The 19164-nt window shown below is 41.7% G+C and overlaps 1 pseudogene; it reads left to right on the top strand.

Annotated features, from left to right (window-relative positions):
• Positions 1-4720: 4720 nt before the first annotated feature.
• Positions 4721-5707, top strand: LOC103267900 (annotated as a pseudogene).
• Positions 5708-19164: the final 13457 nt, after the last annotated feature.

Genomic DNA, 19164 nt, shown 5'->3' on the forward strand with positions numbered 1-19164 from the left:
TGAACAGTTATTATAATACAAAAAAAAGGGATTGGCAGTAGTGGGAAACCGTTGGGGGGGAAGGGATTGGCAGTTGAGAGAAACTACTAGGGGAGGGAGGGCATACCTCATCAACGTTTGTATACCCAACCCTGAATTGTACTCCACATCTTTATAATAAAAAAAGAAAAAAAGAAAAAGAAAACAGACAACAAAAGCAAACCTTCCACTGAAGAAAAGACAAACCTAATTTATGTGGATACCCTGCCCTCAAGAAGAGGAAGTTTAAGCCCTGTCACATCCCAGTGTAGGCTGCACTTAGTGACTTCCTTCCAAAGAGTATGGAAAATGTGGGGAATCATGGGTAAGGGAAGTAACTTTACAGTGCAGAAACCTGATCAACAGTATCTTAGCCAGGTGATCAAGATCAACATCACCAGTGATAAGTCATGATGATAGCATGTACTCTTGATGTAATAAGAATGGTACTTTACCTCTGTGGTCCTCACCACAAAGACACATAACCTCTGCCTAATCATAAGAAAAAGACAAGACACATTCTTGCAGAGAGACATTCTACAAAATACCTGACTAGTACTTCTCAAAATCAGCGAGGTCATCAAAAACAAGAAAAGACTGAGAAACTGTCACCGACAAGAGGATCCTAAGGAGATATGGCTAAATGTGATATGGTATTCTGGATGGAATCTTAGAACAGAAAAGGACATTGGGTAAAAACTAAGGAAATGTGGGCACAGCATGGCCTTTAGCTGATAATAATAACGTATCAATACAGTTTTCTTCGTTGTGACTAGTGTACCATATCAATGTGAAATGTTAAAAATAGGGAAAACTAGATTAGGGTGTATGGGAACTCTGTACTATCTTTGCAACTTTTATGTAAATCTGAAGCTTTTCTAAAATAAAAATTCATTTAAATTTTAAAAAGTGCTAAGGGAAGGATCTATAATTAAAACAGAGATAAAAACTAACACATTTTCTAAAGAAAATTGGCATGGGTCAGTGAGAGCAAATCATGTCAACAGCATGAATGCTTATATGCCAGGAGGGTACAATGCCATGAATAGTATCAAATCAAGGAAAGGCTGGTTAGGATGTCATGGCACCTAAGTGGTTGCAGGAAGTCTCAAGTTAGAGCAATAAGTATCATTGCCTTACTTGCTGAGTTATTCCTTTTCAGTTCTTCTAGTGCCTGATTTAATTCAAGGAGCAAGTATCAGTGACTGCTAACCCCCATGCCGTTTTAACACCTCTCTAATACTTACTAACCTTCCTTTTAACAAAGAGAGAACAGATTTCATGTCTAGATTCTTACACAACTTAATAACATTGTTTTTACGGTATTCATTCTTTTTAAATTTATTTTTTAAATTGATAAATACAGTTGTACGTACTTTGGAGGAGTATATATGATATTTTGATACCTGTAGACAATGTGTACTGATCAAGTCAGGGTCACTGGCACATCCATCACCTCAAACATTTATCTTTTCTTTGTGTTGGGCACATTACAATTTTCTCTTCTAGTTATTTTGAAACACACCAAAATTGATGAACTATAATTTCCCTCCTATACTATTAGACACTAGAACTTATTCTATCTAACAGCATTTTTTTGTACCTCTCAATCAATCTTCATCTACAGCCCACACATGGTATTCATTCTTATGGGTGCCTTTTACTTATAGCAATATATCATTTTTCCAATTAAAGTAGTGACAGGCCAGGCGTGGTGGCTCATACCTGTAATTCCAGCACTTTGGGAGGCCGAGGCGAAAGTTTAAGCAACTTTACCAAAAACATACAACTAATGAATGACAAGCTGAACAATGATTTACTTAATGTCCTTCTTTACATATACTCACATTTTAATGTACATACATGGATTTCGAAATCTAACTCTTTATCAATACTTTATTTTTTATTTATTTATTTATTTTTTTAGTTGGAGTCTCACTCTGTCGCCCAGGCTGTAGGGCAGTGGCATGCTCACGGGCTCCTTAATCTTGACCTTCTGGACTCAGGTGATCCTTCCACCTCAGCCTTCCAAGTAGCTGGAACTACAGGCATTCGCCACTACGTCCGGCTAATTTTTTATTTATTGTAGAGATGAGGTCTCACCATGGGCTCAGGCAATCCTCTCACCTTGGCCTCTCAAGTGCTGGGATTATAAGGCGTGAGCCACCATGCCAGGCCTCCTTAAACTTTCTACGCCCTACTTTCTTACTTATAATATGGAGTAATACTCATTCATAGGGCTTTAAAAGAATTAAATGATATTCATGAAGTGAAAAAAAAAAAAACGAGGGAAAAAATTCTCCTGGCTTCCTGTTACCTATAGGATAAATCCAAATCCAATATTATTGACATTAGAAAACCATTCACAGCCGGGCACGGTAGCTCACACTTATAATTCCAGCATTTTGGGAGGCCAAGGTGAGAGGAGTGCCTGAACCCATGGGTTCGAGACCAGCCTAGGCAACTTGTTGAGACCTCATCTCTACAACAAATCAAAAAATTCGCCAGGTGTGGTGGCAGGTGCCTGTAGTTCCAGCCACTTGGAAGGTTGAGGTGAAAGGATTGTCTGAGCCCAGTAGGTCGAGGCTGTGGTGGTTGTACGTGTGCCACTGCACTCCAGCCTGGACAACAGAGTGAGATTCTGACAGAAAGAAAGAAAGAAAGGAAGGAAGGAAGGAAGGAAGGAAGGAAGGAAGGAAGGAAGGAAGAAAGAAAGAAAGAAAGTCATTCACAATCCACTCCCCATCTGCCACTTTATATTAAATTTCTGCCACTCCCTATATACCCCAAACTCTACCTTCAACTAACTTTTCACTGTTTTCCAAATGTGCCAGGCAATCAGCATATTTGTTGGGTTAATGATTAGGCCTGTCCACAAAATCCTATTTAACACAAATATGCATGATGTGCTGGTTGTACTCGTTCTACAGGACAGCGTTTATTCCAGGCTTTTTGAAAGAGCAAAGTAAACTGCCTTGTCTAGTACCTTGCCGATCACCCAGACAACTTCCCATACAATGTTTTCTGCCTCTACTGCTATATGATATTGGTCTTTCAAATAATTCCAATAAGATCAAGGCAAGATATTAATAAGGAGAAAAAGTGTTGATCCCTATTTTATATGTTTTGCAATATGATCTCAACTTTGTAAAAACACAAAAACCACAAAAGGATATTTATGTGTAGGAAAAGAGAAAAAGAACAGGGATAAACTCTATTAAAATATTAACTTTGCATATTCCCAAGTGATGAACGTAGGCAATATTTCTCTCTTTTTTGTGCTTTTCCCTATTTATGTTTTTAAAATTAAGAAATATAACCTACATACAAAAATACATATCAAGCATGTACTTTTTATTTTAAAGGAAAAAATAATCAGGTGTAATTGTTACCCATGTCAATAAAACAGAGCATTACAGAAGCACATCACATGTAAGTAACCTCCTTGATCATGACACTCAACCACCTCCCCAAAGGTAACTCCTAACTTAGGACAATCCATTCCTTGATTTTCTCATGTGTTTGTTTTTGTTTTACACCTAGGTATGTATCCTGGATTTGAGTACTGTATGAATGGAATGGAATCATACTGTTTGGATTCTCTCTCTCTCTGTCTCTCCTCTCTCTCCCCGACTTTCTCCTTTTGCTGAACATTATGATTTTGAGATTTAATACATGTCTTAGTGCATAGGTGTGTATTTTCGTTGCTATACAGTATTCATTCCGTTGAATGAGTATGCCACAATATATACTTGCGTTTTACTATAGATGGACTTGGGGTTTTCGATTTGGAGCTATTATAAATTACGGTGCTATGAAGATTCTTAAACATTTATCTCCACATACAATGTGCATACACACGTTTCTCCAGGGTATATACATAGGGTAGAACTGCTGGGTCATAGTCTATGCTCATCTTCAACTTCATTAGTTAATACCAAACTGTTTTCCACAGTGCTTGTACTAGTTTATACTCCCACCAGCAGTATGTTCCTATGCTCCACAATGTTATCAAAACCTAGTCTTGTCAATCTCTGGCCACTTGGTAATACTGGAGCTGGACTCTGCAAACCACACGTTGTCCATCTGCAGTCGGACCTATGTTATATTCTGCCAACAGGAGGCGTTGGAGGACTTTTCTGTTCCCTGTTTGCTTGTTTGTTTCTTCTCTTCCCACTGCTGGGACTGACTTGATGGGCGCAGTGCGCCCTTGGTCCTCGCTGCGATCTCTGGGCAGTGGGCTGCTCTCACAGTCCTGCAGTGGCGGTGGGTGGTGGGTACACTGCAGCAGCCACACGGTGTCTCCCCAGACATCTGCATCTGTGGGGGTGGGGTCTCATCCTCTTCGAAGTTCCTTATCCTGCAGTTTACAAGTGGCAGCTGCTTTCTGCCGTAGTGACTTCTGTTACATCTCTGAGCTATTTTACTCCGTTTCAGTAGTTAGTCCTCTTTTGTCTAGCTAACAATTCTTTTTTTCTTCTTTTAGTCGGGGTTTCACTCTGTTGCCCCAGCTGGAGCACAGTGGCATGATCATGGCTCACCGCAGCCTTTACATCCTGGGCTCAGGTGATCCTCCCGCCTCAGCCTCCCGAGTAGCTGGGACTAGAGGCACGCGCCACCACGCCCAGCTAATTAAAAAAAAAATTTGGGGGGCCGCGCGCCCCGCCCCGCCCAGCAGGCGCCCCTCTCTCGGCGACTGGACATGGGCGGCAGCGGCGACGGCTGCGGAGCGGACGGGGGCGGCCTCGCGGCACAGGGCACGATATTCGCGCGGGGACTGAAGAGGAAGTGTGCCGACCATGAGGAGGACGTGAAGGGTGCCCTGGCCGGCCTGCACACGGTATCCTACAGCCTGCAGCGGCAGTCGCTCCTGAACATGTCCTTGGTGAAGCTGCAGCTCTGCCACATGCTGGTGGAGCTCAACCTCTGCCGCTTGGTGCTCATCGCCAACACCGTGCGAAAGATTCAGGAGGAGATGACCATGACGGCACGTGGCACGGGGTGATGCCCCAGCGCACAGGGCGGGCTCCACCTGACCGCCTGGTGTCCTCCGACATCCTGTGCTGAACTGCGCGGGAGCAGGAGGGGCGCACCCTGCCCGCAACCTGGGGGACCATGAGCAGGACCTGGTTTCTGACCTTTGTCCAGCCCCCTTGGCACAGGCGCCGAGGATCCCTCAGAGCAGCATCTGGGTAAGATGGCCCTCAAGAAAGCAGGGGCAGCTTTCAGAAGTCACCGTATCAGATATTCGAAACGCTGGAGACCAGAAGCCCCGGTTGCATGGAAGAGCTGTTCTCAAAAGTGGACAGTCTCTACTATGATCTGGACACGGTGCACGCGGGCATGATGGGGGGGCGTCAAGCTGGGCCCCTGCGACCTGCTGGAGGGCTTGGCTCCTGCCGTCCCACCTGCGGGCTCCAGTTGCAAATCCAACCTGGGTGAACTGGAGCACGTGGTGGAGATCCTGGTGGAGACCTGGGCCTTGTGGATGGCCTGCGGCCCAGTCTTGTGGGTTCTGAGAACATGTTGGAAAAGCTGTCCCAGGGTCTGCAGCCCCAGGCCGTTCCCCTTGCATCCCCTAAGAGGGCAGAGCATGGATAGTCAGGTGGGAGCTGGGGCTCTCCTACAAGGCCCCTCGTCCCTCCGTCCCCATGTAGAGGATGGCAGGCCACAGCTGCAACCAGTTTAAATGTAGATAGGTTAATTTTTAAAAATTGAGTTTTATATGTTTTGGGCAATATTTTGTCTTAAGATATATTTTTTTAAACTTTTTATACTTTAGCTCTTTAGATTTTTTTCAGATGTTTTCTTAAAAGTGTATTTTTTCTATGAATATGCTCTGCTACTACCTTAGAAACTTTTATAGCTTGAACAACTGCAGTTGGTGTGTTTCATTTTTTTAAAGGTTTAGATGAGGGATCTTTCTTGCAGTGGGCTTCACTACACTTCAAGTCAATTATGTGACCCATGGTGATTTTTACTTTGAACTTGTGTGTGACTCTCCACTATGCCCTGTCCCACTGAGAGCTTGGGGAAACCAGGCCATGCATGCCTACTCACACCCAGTCATTAGGAGGTCTGCTGTGAGCCCTGTCCTCCTAGACTTAGGTGTGAACTATGGAGGGTCTTATTTATGCCTATTTATATGTAAGTGTCATTGAAGGTCAAGGGCAGGTGTTGGTCTGTGTGGAGGTCATGGGCACCAGCTGATCCTCAGAAACCTGAGTCCCTCCCCATTTGCGTCTAACGGGCACTGTTCATGTAGGCCCTGAAAGCTGCCGTGCGCCAGGTACATGAGCGTGTTGTTAGGTTGGTGCTGGAGCAGAGTCCGGAATGAATGTGGTCTGAGTTGTGTAGCTTATGGCCCTGAATCTGAGAGCCTTGGGGCGTCTACATGTGGCTCCTATGCTTGTGCTTTCTAACTCCCCACTGCTCATTCAAGGTGTTCTCTTTTGTGCATATGACCATCCTTACATATCAATGATGTAAACTTCACTTTATTTATTTATTTTTTTGAGTTGGAGTCTCACTCTGTCGCCCAGACTGGAGTGCAGTGGCTGCTCCCGGCCACTGCAGCCTCGACCTGCTGGGCTCCGGCGATCCTTCCGACTCAGCCTTCCGAGTAGCCGGAATTACAGACATGCGCTACCACGCCCGGCTGATTTTTTGATTTATTGTAGAGATGAGGTCTCGCTGCCCAGGCGGGTCTCGAACCCGCAGGCTCAGGCAATCCATTCACCTCAGCCTCCCAAAGGCGCGGGATTACAGGCTGAGCCACTAAACCCGGCTTAAACCTCATTTTATTAAAAAGTTATCCAACCACAAAATTTTTTTTTTTTTTTTAAGATACGGGATCTCGCTATGTTGCCCAGACTGGCCTCGAACTGCTGGATTCAAGTGATCCTCCCGCTGCCTTGGCCTCCCAAAGTGCTGGTATTACAGACATGAACCACCGCATCCAGCCTAGTTAACAAGTGGTTTTTTTTTGTTGTTGTTGTTTGTTTGTTTCTTTGTTTGTTTTTAGTCAGAGTCTCACTCTTGCCCAGGTTGGAGTGCAGTGGCACACTCATGACCACCACAGCCTTGGCATGCTGGACTCCAGCGATCCTTCCATCTCAGCCTTCCGAGTAACTGGAACTACAGGTGCACGCTACCACGCCCGACTTACTTTTTGATTTATTGTAGAGACAGGTCTCGCCAAGTTGTCCAGGCTGGTTTCAAATCCCGGGCTTAGGCAACCCTCTCACCTCTGCCTCCCAAAGTGCTGGGATTACAGACGTGAGCCACCACACCTGGCAATAATTCTTTATATTCAGTTTTTCCCTATTCAAATCACTGGTATGGTTCCTGTTTCCTGACTGGTCCTGGATTCTGATTTTGACCCACTCCCCTCTTTCTCTGTATCCCTTATTTCAAAATTTTCCTCAAATCAATAACTTTTAAATTCATATTTCCATCCCTACCTTTCTGTAAGATTTCAGATTAGCATGATTAATTATGAGCTGGCTCTGATTCTTTTTTACCACCTCCTTCTCTGGCTTTCCTTATTTTTGTCATATACACAGTACCATACTCCTTGTTTGCAAGCACAAACCTAAATCATCTTTGAATGCTGAAGGCAAGGAAGAAGGAAGTATCAGTTAATGGCATCCTATTTTTTGTTCTATTTTTGTTACAACAATTTTGCCATTGTCCTTTCCTCTTCCTTTCCATTGTGACTGCCTGAAGTCAGGTACTCATTACAGGTCTCCAGAATATACTCCAAAACGCTACTGTATACCTGAAGAAGTGCAACTCTGATCATGTCTTCTCCTCAGGAACCTATAGGGGCTCCCCATTTCCTATGGAATCTTTTTGCCTGACATTCAAGGCCCTCTATGAAGTGGAATCACCCTATTTCTACCAAACTACTCTGCTCTACACTCTTCACTTTAGCCAGATTGAATGACTCACTGATCCCCAAGCATCTCTCAAATTTCTTCACCTTTGTGCTTTTGTCCGAAAAGGCCCTTTGGAGCTTCACCATGAAGTCTTCCCCAATATGCCCTCTCATCTACAAAAAAAATCCAACTCTTCCTTTGGATAACTTTCTAAACACTTTACCTACACTTGTTCCAGCATCTACCCTCACATCCCAGTATTCAGTAGGGTCATGATCAGTTATACCTGGCTAGCCACCTGGGAGGAGTGACCTGGAACTGGTCCCTCCTAGCTTGGGACAGCTTGCTTGGGGGAGCTGGAATGACAGATTAAATGGACAAGTGAGGGTCTAAGAGTAAATTACCATTAGGTCACAGATAGAAACGGGATAGGGGATCCAGAATGAAGTAGCCGGCATCCTCAACAAGTCACAGTAATCAATCCCAGGAAGGTTCAGCCTGTAATCCTACGCCTTGGGAGGCTGAGGTGAGTGGATTGCCTGAGCCCGCGGGTTCGAGACCCACCTGGGCAACTTGGTGAGACCTCATCTCTACAATAAATCAAAAAATTAGCCGGGCGTGGTAGCGCACGCCTGTAGTTTCAGCTACTTGGAAGGCTGAAGCGGAAGGATCGCTGGAGCCCAGCAGGTCAAGGTTGCGGTGGCCAGGAGCGGCCACTGCACTCCAGTCTGGGCGACAGAGTGAGACTCTAACTCAAAAGAAAAAAAAAAAAAGGAAGTGTAGATATGAAAAAAAAAGAAAAGTGTAGATATGTAGCAGAACAGATCTCATGTTAAGTGCTCTAACCACAAAAACAAAAGGTCACAAGGAAGCTTTGGCAGGTTATGGACATAATATATATATTACCTTGATTGTGGTGATGTTATCAATTAGTGCTTGCATAAGTCAAGACTCATTACAGTGTACACATTAAATATGTACAGTTCTTTGTATATCAGTCATACTTCAATAATTGTGGTAGCTCACGCCTCTAATCCCAGCACTTTGGAAGGCTGGGGTGGGAGGATTGCTTGAGCCCAGGAGTGTTCAAAACCAGCCTAGGCAACATAGCAAGACCTCATCTCTACAGAAAAAGAAAGAAAGAAAGAACAAAAAGAAAAATTAGCCAGGCATGTTGGTGTGTACCTGTAGTCCCAGCTACTCGGGAGACTGAAGCAGAAGGATTCCCTGAACCCAGGAAGTAAAGACAGTGGTGAGTGGTGATTGTGCCACTGCACTCTGCCTGGGCGGCAGAGTGAGACTCCGACTCATTTAAAAAAAGAAAAGAAAAGAGGAGGAGGAGGAGAAAGAACAACATGCAATCTAGTAGCTGCAGTTCTGGGGGAGTTTCCCAGTTCATGCGAGGACCCCAGACCAAAGGAAAGATATATTATGAAAGTTACTAGAACCAAAATGAGGGGCAGAGGTTAAGGGAGAATCCAACGATAAAATCTGGAGCCCCCAGCTGGAGGTTGAGACGTTAAGCAAGTTTCCAGAATGGGAACGTGGTGTAGTGACAAAGTAAGAATCCTGAATATAATAATTAAAGCCTTACATTAGAATTAAATGATGAGCAAGGGTAGCTGGAGGCTTATGTCCAGTCTTCCAGGGACTGGCGTGTGTTAAATGCTTCCTGCCTAGATTGGATTCATCCCGGGATCTAGTTCAGCATTGATTGTATGGGTGTGGACAAGACCTGACACATACCCTTTTCCCTGAAAATTATTTCTGCTGAATATGTGTCATCTCCACTGGTCTGCAAGTTCCTGAACCTTTCTCAAGTTCACCTTTCATTGTACCTAATTTCATGCATTGCATAGAGTGAATGTGGCTGGAAAATATGTGCTGAGTGAGGTGAGGAATAGATCTGGATCTCCAGAGTGAAAAAAATAGGGAGTGGTTGCTGGGAATGAAGAAGGAGCTGTGATTTCAAAGGAACATGGTTCCGGATCCCAAAACCTGTATGGGCAATAACTTAATATGAGATGCCCAGACTAAGGAAGAGTGAGTGAGATACTAGCCTGGAGAAGGGTAAACTGGGAGGAACCAATGCAAACCCTATTTTGGCAAGATTGAGAGAGAGAGTTCTGGGGTGTTCCCTGGATAGCTATTCAAATGAGGGAGATGAGGGAGATTATATATAGCAGTGGCTATATATATGTATGTGTGTGTGTGTGTGTGTGTGTGTGTGTGTGTGTGTGTGTGTGTGTATTAGAGAGAAAAGTCAGAGAGTAGCTGAAAATAGAAACTTACTAAATATGCAAATTAGGAGATAATTACATGCACAACACAGTGATTATTTACCTTCTGGAAGGATTTGTTGTAGGGTTGCTATTATAAACAAAAATAACAAAAAAATCCAAAGTCCACAGAGACATTTTAAATTTGATTCCCACTCCCACCGCTCCAGTGGGCATTACCCTAATAGCGACTGTACATTGTGGCTTCTGTGGCTGGTTTTTGCCTGGGTTCCCAGGCTATCTGCAAAATCCTTTGAAATCTACATGGAGGTAGCCATGCCCCCACAGCTCTTGCATTCTGCTGAATCTGCAGAATTAGTACCATGTGGTTTCTGCCAAGGCTTAATGCTTGTGCCTTCTGGAGCTGGGGAGGGGTCCAGGTTACACTCGGGGCCACCTGAGTCACAACTATGGCAGCCAAAGATGAAGTGCTGGAATGAATCCCAAAGTGGCTCTTGGACAGTAAACCTGTGGAGGGTGCCTCAGGTCTGTCCCTTGAAACTATTCTGCCCTCTTAGAGCTCTAGACTTATGATGTGAGGGGCAGTCTTGAAGATCTCTGAAATGTCTTGGGGTCATTCTCCCATGTCTTGATGAATAGTATGTGGCTTCCTTCCATCCATACTAATCTCTTTAGCAAATGGTTGCTTAGCCACACCCTTTACATTCTCTCCTGAGCAGACTTTTTTACTTTGTAGAGGGTCAAGCTGTACATTTTCCCACGTTTTTCACTGTGCTTCCATTTTAATTTTAAGTTCCATCTTTAAGTAATTTCTTCACCCTCACATCTAACTGTATGTCATTAAAAGCAACCACAAAACAACAGAAACCTGAGTCCTTTGCTGCTTAGATATTTCTTCTGCCAGAAATCCTAGTTCATTGGTCTTAAGTTCTGCATTCCATAAAGTCCTAGGACATGAATACAATTCTACCAAGGTCTTTGCAACTGTATAACAAGGATGGCCTTTACTCCATTTTCCAGTACCTTGTTCCTCATTTCTATCTGAAACTTGATCATTTTTAAAAGATATCAATGCCCAATTGCAGAGTGTTTGTTAGGCATAAATTCCTGAGCACTTGCTCTGAAGAGTCAAATTTAGTGGATCTAGAGCAAGGCCCTGGACTCTGAATGATTAATGATTCTTATGCTTAAGTCTTTCTAGGAAACACTGACAGACTAGTGTTTTTCAAACTTTAACATGCACACAAATAGCCTGGGCATTTTGTTAGAATGAAGATTCTGATTCAGTAGGTTTAGTGTGGGGCCTGAGATTCTGCTTTGTCTAACAAGCTCCTAGATGATGCTGAAGCTGCTAGTCTACCCATCGAATAGCAAGGATTTAGAACAATTCTGTCCAATAGAACTTTCTTTGAGATGGAAATATTCTGCACTGTCCAACATGGCAGCCGCTAGCCACATACGTGGGGAGACTCCCCCAAATCAGAATTTATTTATAAGAAATTGTGTATTTATTCTCACATGTTTAAACTTCAGTCACCTTCAAAGTACTCTGTTGCAATACACCTATTGAGATGCTTTTTCCACTGCTCAGAACAGTTTTTGAACTCATCAATTTTGATGCTTTTAGTGCTTTTGCTATCTTTTGTTACACCTCTTCCACATACAAAACATTTCCCTTTAAGGACTTTTTTCATCAGGGAAAACAAATCTTGGGGTGAGATCTGGTGAATAGGGAGTGTAGGGCATAGGGTTCATGCAGTTTTTGGTCAAAAACATCTGAATACTCAGTGTGGTGTGGGTAGATGCATTGTCATGGTGGAAGAACCAGTCACTTGTTTGCTACAACTCAGGATGTTTCTTACACAAATTGTGATGCAAGCTTCTCAAAATTTCCAGATAAAAACTTTGGCTGACCATTTGTTTTGGAGGAACAAAACTGGAGTGTACTACACAGGGCCTGCACTCCAAAAGATAATTCTGAGTTTTTTGGAGGGGTCCCTCTTGTATAGCTATATAGCATTGTGACAAGGCAAGTATGACTAATGGACTACATTTATAATTTTATTTCATTTCAATTAATTTAAATTCAACTTCAAATAGGCACATGTAGCTAGGGGCTACTATAATGGAAGCAAAATTTAGAACATCCCAGGATCACTTGTTGAAGAAAGTACTTTAGAATAATCTCAGGTTAGTAAGTTATACTGGTTTCTCAAACCTTTGATTTAGAATTAGCATTCTCATACAATAGACCGTAGATGTACATTATTCCCAGAAGCCTCAATAGAGTCATGTTGTCTTTATAGCATGCGTTTTAGGAAATATTTATCTCAACTTCTGCAACTTTGTTTCTAAAGTTTATTTCTCATTTATAAAGTTTTCCAAAGTCATCATCATTTAAGGAAGGGAAATAGGATAACTCATTTATTGAAATAGTTATTAATGAAAAAATTCATCCTAAAATAACCCTAAATGTCCAATTGAGAAATAGTAAAACTCATTTGTTACTGCTGGCAACTCTATTTACCAAGGGTTTAAAATACTTAAGGCTGTTCACACCAAAAAGCATTTGCAGTCATTTCCTTCGAGAGACCGCCAGAAAGTTGGCCCATCCTGCACTGCCAAAATATTTTATGAAAATTTAGAGCTTGCCTGTTATTTGTGGAAACTGTGCTAGCAAATGGGTAGGCAACAAGGACCTGATTGTTCATGACACCAAACCTTTAATGTGTTGTGTCATGCTTTGGAAGTTTGCAGACTTGGGCTTGGCATATTTTTCTTTCCTTTTCCTAGCAAGGACTATGTAAGAAAAAAGTTTGCACACTGGGAGTTTTCACAAAGCATCCCACAAAGTCACATATTTCCATCTTCTTTTCTCAGGCATCTGGGTTGATGGTCCCTCCACCGAAGGGGAGAAGAGAAGCAATTTAGAGTACTGCCTGCTGGACCAAGGTCTTTAGACCATGTGGATGACTGACTCTCTCTAGATGCCTAGAGGCAAGGTTTGGAGAGACAACTTGCCGGGAAAGTGTGAAGCAGAATTTGTTGGAAATTTCCAAAACCCAGAAGCTAAACAACTTCTTTAAGAAAAGGAGGAAAGTGTTTTCTAAGTGAATTTCATGTTAGCTTGTCTATCTCACTGTATTCTATACTCAAAGTCTACAAGATTTTGCATGAAGCACTATTTTTTAGTCATTTACACAAATATGTAAGAGTCTATTTGCTTAACAAATGAATACCTGTTTGTGCCTACAAGCAATGTGTTAACTTCACTGGTGATTCTTAAATAAGTGCTTAAATCACTTACTAATTTGTCTGCAGACTGTGCATCTATCACACGACCTGGTTGTGGCAGGCTCAGTAAACACTTATTGTCTGTATGAGGAATGAGTATGCACAGCATATCATGGCAATGAGTTATAATGCTGGACACTGGCCTTAGCCAGGTGGTTTGAAATAGACCCGAGAAGGCCTTATGTCTGGTAGGGTTGTTTTCCATTCACTTTAGAGTCCAGTGCACATTGAATCAGTCACAATCCCAGAAAGGAGTAGAGTCTATTTTAACCCATATCCCCCAACTCTCTGTTTTCTTTATTACTTTTGCAAGAGACCCTAAGCATTCACAACTCATATATATTGGAAAAAGAGGTACAGTACTGCTACAAAACCTGTACAGAATTTTTGAATTTTGTCAATGCCTTTCTGAATTCAAGCCATTGAATGCCAAAGTGCTCCAAAGTCACCTTTTATTCTTTCCATACAATTGTGGATTAATTAACATGGCTGCTGCTGTTGTTCTCCATTAGAAAAATCTATCCTAAATATTTGTGAGATATTTTGCATTATAAAGCTTTCTTAACTTACCATATCATTCTAAAGAAATAATGTGAAATATTTGAAAAGAGTAAGCTTTTGGCTTTGAATTATTCTGATGTGGGTTTGTCACTGAAATTATGCTGATTCCATATTTACACCCTTTCAATTCCTCACTTAAGAAATATACTTCTCTGCCTGCCTCTTTGGAGCGTGGTCTTACTTTACATTTAAGTTTTCTTGTTTTATTTTGCCCAAATCCTTTTTAGGTAACATCAATCTTAAATATCACCATTGGGCAACACTTGAGGAACAGCCATGCTTCTCAAGCTTTAATCTGCATCAGAATCCCTTGAGGGACTTGTTAAAACATAGATTGCTGGACCTACCTCAGAGTTTTTGATTTGGTGGGTTTGGGGTGAGGCCCAAGAACTTGCATTGCTGACAAGTTCCCAGGTGAGGCAGATACTACTGGTCTGGGGACTCTGAGAACCACAGATCTAAGAGATTAACGCATTGAACATCAACAGCTGCTGGCGTCATAAAATGAAAGACAACCAGGCCTTATGTGCCTCCTGATGGAAAAACACACTGCCTACCATCTAGGAAGCATTCTTGACACACACAAAAAAGAATTTGAATCTTGCCAAGCCTTTAAACCACCAATTTGTACAAAATACAGGGCACAGTGTCATATACGGGGATGCAATTAGCAAAGTCCAGACCATGAGAAACCAGGATTTTTCCAATAACAAGTTACAAGTAAAAAAAGATGGAGGAGGAAACTACAGATTAAAAGAGACTTCAAAGGCATATCAATCAATTGCAATGTAGGGATCTTATTTCTTTTGTAAATCTATAAAAAATGTGTATTTTTTTGGACAATTGGAAATTTGAATAGTGAGTAGATCTTTGATGATATTAAAAATTGTTTTAAATTATTTAGGTGGTATTATAATTATGTTATGTGGTAGACAAAATAGTAGTTCCCCAAAAATGTCCACATCCTAATTCCTGGAACCTATAAATATGTAGCAAAAGGGACTTTCAGATGTGATTAAGAATCTTGTATGGAAAAATTTTCCTGGATTATCTGGGTGTGCCCAATGTCAACACAGGGTCCTTATGAAGGAGAATCAGAGGCAGACAAGGAGATATGACCATGGAAGCAAAGGTCAGAGTGAGAAATAAAGAGAGCTTTGAAGATGCCGTACTGCAGGCTTTGAAAATGGAAGAAGGGAACACAAGCCAAAGAATGTACGTGGTCTCTAGAAGTTGTAAAAGACAAGGAAGTGGACTCTGCTAAAGCCTCCAAAAGGAATGTAGCCTGCTGACCTATTCTGGATTTCTGACCTCCAGAACCATAAGATAAACTTCTGTTGTTTTAAGCCACTAAGTTTGTGGTTACTAGTCACAGCACCAATGGAAAGCTAATACAGCTATGTTATGCTATGCTATGTTATGTTATGTTATGCTATGTTATAAAAAAAGTCCTCTCTGTAATCCCAGTACTTTGGGAGGCTAAGGTGGAGGATGAGCCCAGAAGGTCAAGACTAACCTGGGCATCATAGTGAGACCCTGTCTCTACAAAATAAAATAAAAAGAGTCATCTTTTAAAGATACATAATGAAATGTTTATCTAATATATGATATTATGTCTAGAATTTGTTTCAAAATAGGCCAGGCAGGGTGGCTCACACCTGTAATCCCAGCACTTTGGTAATTGGAGATGGGAAGATCATTTGAGCCCAGGAGTTCAAGACCATCCTGGGCAACATAGCAAGACCTTGTCTCCACAATAAATAAATAAATAAAAGTAAAAAATAAATTAAAAAAAGAAAGAAAAAATGAGTCAGATGTAGTGGTGCACGCATCTGTAGTCTCAGCTACTTGGGAGGCTGAGGCAGGAGGATTGCTTGAGTTCAGGAGTCAGAGGCTATGGTGAGCCGTGATCATGCCACTGCACTCCAGCCTGGACAAAAGAGTAAAATAGTTAAGTCTAAGTGTTATAACATAAGAGACTTCCAAAGACCTGGGTTGGTGAAATCCAAACTGGATTCACCTAGTGGTAGTAATGCAACCAGCCCAGACTCTAACAATAATAATGATAATGATGATAATAATAATAATAATAGGGGAGTGGGGAGAATGGAGAGAGATGTCTATGGGCAGGATTGGCCCTGATTGTTGGGACTGAGTGATGGGTGCATAGGAGTTCAATATACTATTCTACTTTTATGTATTTTAAAAATTAAACACACACAAATTTATACATACACGAAAAAATAAAGTCTAAGTGTCATAACATAAAAGACTTCCAAAAACCTATGTTTGATATGATGAAAGATGTGGTAATAAATCCTAGTTCTGACTAGAGTTAGGTGGTATCTCAGTGCTGTTTTAATTTGTATTTCTTTGCAAGTTGGATTCACCTAGTGGTAGTAATCAGACTGAAAGTATTGTCAGGACTGAGGTGAGAGGGACTATTCTTCAAGCTGGCACTGGGACAGGAGTAGACCAAAGAAGTCCAGCTCAGGTAAGACAGGGGCTAGAAGGGAAACTAATAATTCAAGGTCCCAGGAAAGTGGAAATGCTAAATCAGCAAAGACATTGATATGTATAAAGAACAGAAAGACAGTGAATTGAACCAGTCAAGGAGTAAAAAACACGATGTGCTTCATAGAGCAACAAGTGTTGTTTGCCATCTCCTAGACTCTTTCTCATCTTTGTGTTCAAGAGCAGACAGGTGACTGCTTCTATCCATCATTTTGCTTCCCTGTGTCCTCTTTTCCAGTTTTCTTGAACCTCCCCTCCTCAAATTATACCCTTTGTTTTGTCAGATACTGTTGTCTCCTATTTTCTGTATTGCCTATGCTAGCTTGACTTTCTGCCTTTCCAATCAATTTCTATTTATTGATTGTTTGCTTTATTTTTTGCTTTTTTGGCAAGACAGAAGCAAACAAACAGAAGAAAAATGCATGTGCTAAAGAAACCAGGGAAGGGGAGAAGCTGGAAGATGTGCCTGCTTCTCCCCTCACCCCCTCATGTTACTGAAGAGGAGCCCCTGCCAAGAGCTGTCACTGCAGATCCACTACCACCGCCACTGCCACTGGCAGAATGGAGGTCCTAGAAGAATGGGATGGGGAAAGGAGGAAGAAATGATTCAAAAGGGGATTAACCAGCACAAAAAGTGTACCATCAAAATTAATAAATGTTTTAATTAAATGTCCAAAGCACTAGTTGTCAGCTGGCCAACTGCATTTATCTAGTTATACAGTATTATATGATATGGGTACTTCTAAAAATGTTTGATATGATGTGGTAATAAATCCTAGTTCTGACTGGAGTTAGGTAGTATCTCAGTGCAGTTTTAATTTGCATTTCTTTAATGACTAGTGAGGCTGAACATTTTTTTTCATGTATCTGTTGGCTGCTCGTGTGTTTTCTTTCTTTCTTTTTTTTTTGAGTTGGAGTCTCACTCCGTCGCCCAGACTGGCGACATGCTCCCAGCCACTGCAGCCTCAACCCGCTGGGCTCCAGCAAACCTTCTGCCTCAACCTTCCGAGTAGCTGGAATTACAGGCACGTGCTACTACGCCCGGCTGGTTTTTTTGGGGGGGATGGGGGCATTTATTGTAGAGATGAGGTCTCGCCAAGTTGCCCAGGCGGGTCTCAAACCCGCAGGCTCAGGCAATCCACTCACCTCGGCCTCCCAAAGCACTGGGATTACAGGCTGAGCCACCAAGCCCGGCTTCATATGTCTTCTTTTGAGAACTGTCTATTCATAGCTTTTGCCCACTTTGTAATGGGGCTGTTTGTTTTTTTTCTTTTCAGCACGTTTGAGTTCCTTATAGATCCTAGATGTTAGGCCTTTGTCAGACATAGAGTTGGCAAATATTTTTTCCCATTCTGTGGACTGTTTCCCTGCTCGCTTAATGGTTTCTTTGGCTTTGCAGAAGCTTGTCAGTTTGATAAGATCCCACTTGTCTATCTTATCTCTTATGGCATGGGCACTTGGGGTTTTGATCAGGAATTGGTTGCCAGTTCCAATTACCATAAGAGTGTCTCCTACATTTTCTAAGGTTATTATAGTTTGAGGTTTTACGTTTAGGTCTCTGATTCATTTAGAGATGATTCATCAATAACTCAAAAAATAACGGATGCTGGAGAGGATATGGTGAAAAGGGAACACTTCTATACTGTTGGTGGGAGTGTAAACTAGTACAGCCTCTGTGGAAAACAGTGTGACAATTCCTAAAAGTTCTAAAAGTTGACCTTCCATATGACCCCGCAATCCCCTTACTGGGAATATAACCAGAAGAACTCAAATCACTCTACAAAAAAGATACTTGCATTGTATGTTTATTGCAGCATTGTTCACAACAGCAAGAACATGGAACCAACTGTGCTGCCCATCAAAAGAGAACTGGATAAAAAATGTGGTACATATACACAATGGAATATTATGCAGCCATAAAGAAGAACAAAATCATGAACTTTGCAGCAACCTGGATGAACTTAGAGTCTATAATACTGAGTGATCTTTCACAGAAACAAAGAACTGAGTATCATATGTTCTCATTCATAAGCGGTCCTTGAACAACTATTATAATACCATAAGAAAAGGAATGACAGTAGCAGGAAACTGCGGGGGTATGGGGAGGGTGGAGAGGTGGGATTGGCTGTAGTGGGAAACTGCTTGGGGAAGGGGGTACCTGCACAATGAATATTTGTATACCTAACCCTGAATTGTACTCCACAATTTTAAAATAAAAAATGTTTAAAAAAAGAAAAGTAATTTTTATTAATTTGAAAAATTCATTATAAAAAGTATTTTAAAATTTAACTTCAAAAGACTAACCCCTGCCTCCAAAATTAGCAACAGGCAAAACCCATGAGCAGCAACCTCTGTAAGGATTAGTGCTGGGTACCTTTTATTCAGTACATCATGTCTAGCTGTCAATAAAAACTAAATATAAATAAATAAATAAATAAATAAATCATAGTTCTGAAGATCTTAAAACACACATCTGTCTGTCTGTCTCTCTGTCTCTTTTCTTTGGACCGAGTGTACACTTTTAGAGTATTCAAATTGTCATATTTATCTTGGTATCCTCACTTCTAGCAGAGTGGCACCAACATTCAATAAATTATTGGATGAAGGACTAAGTGAATGTGATAATGGTTAAGTGTGGTGTAGTGTTCATTGAGGTT

This window comes from Carlito syrichta, unplaced genomic scaffold, assembly GCF_000164805.1.
Source record: "Carlito syrichta isolate Samal-C Ts95f unplaced genomic scaffold, Tarsius_syrichta-2.0.1 Scaffold308488, whole genome shotgun sequence".
NCBI lineage: Eukaryota > Metazoa > Chordata > Mammalia > Primates > Tarsiidae > Carlito > Carlito syrichta.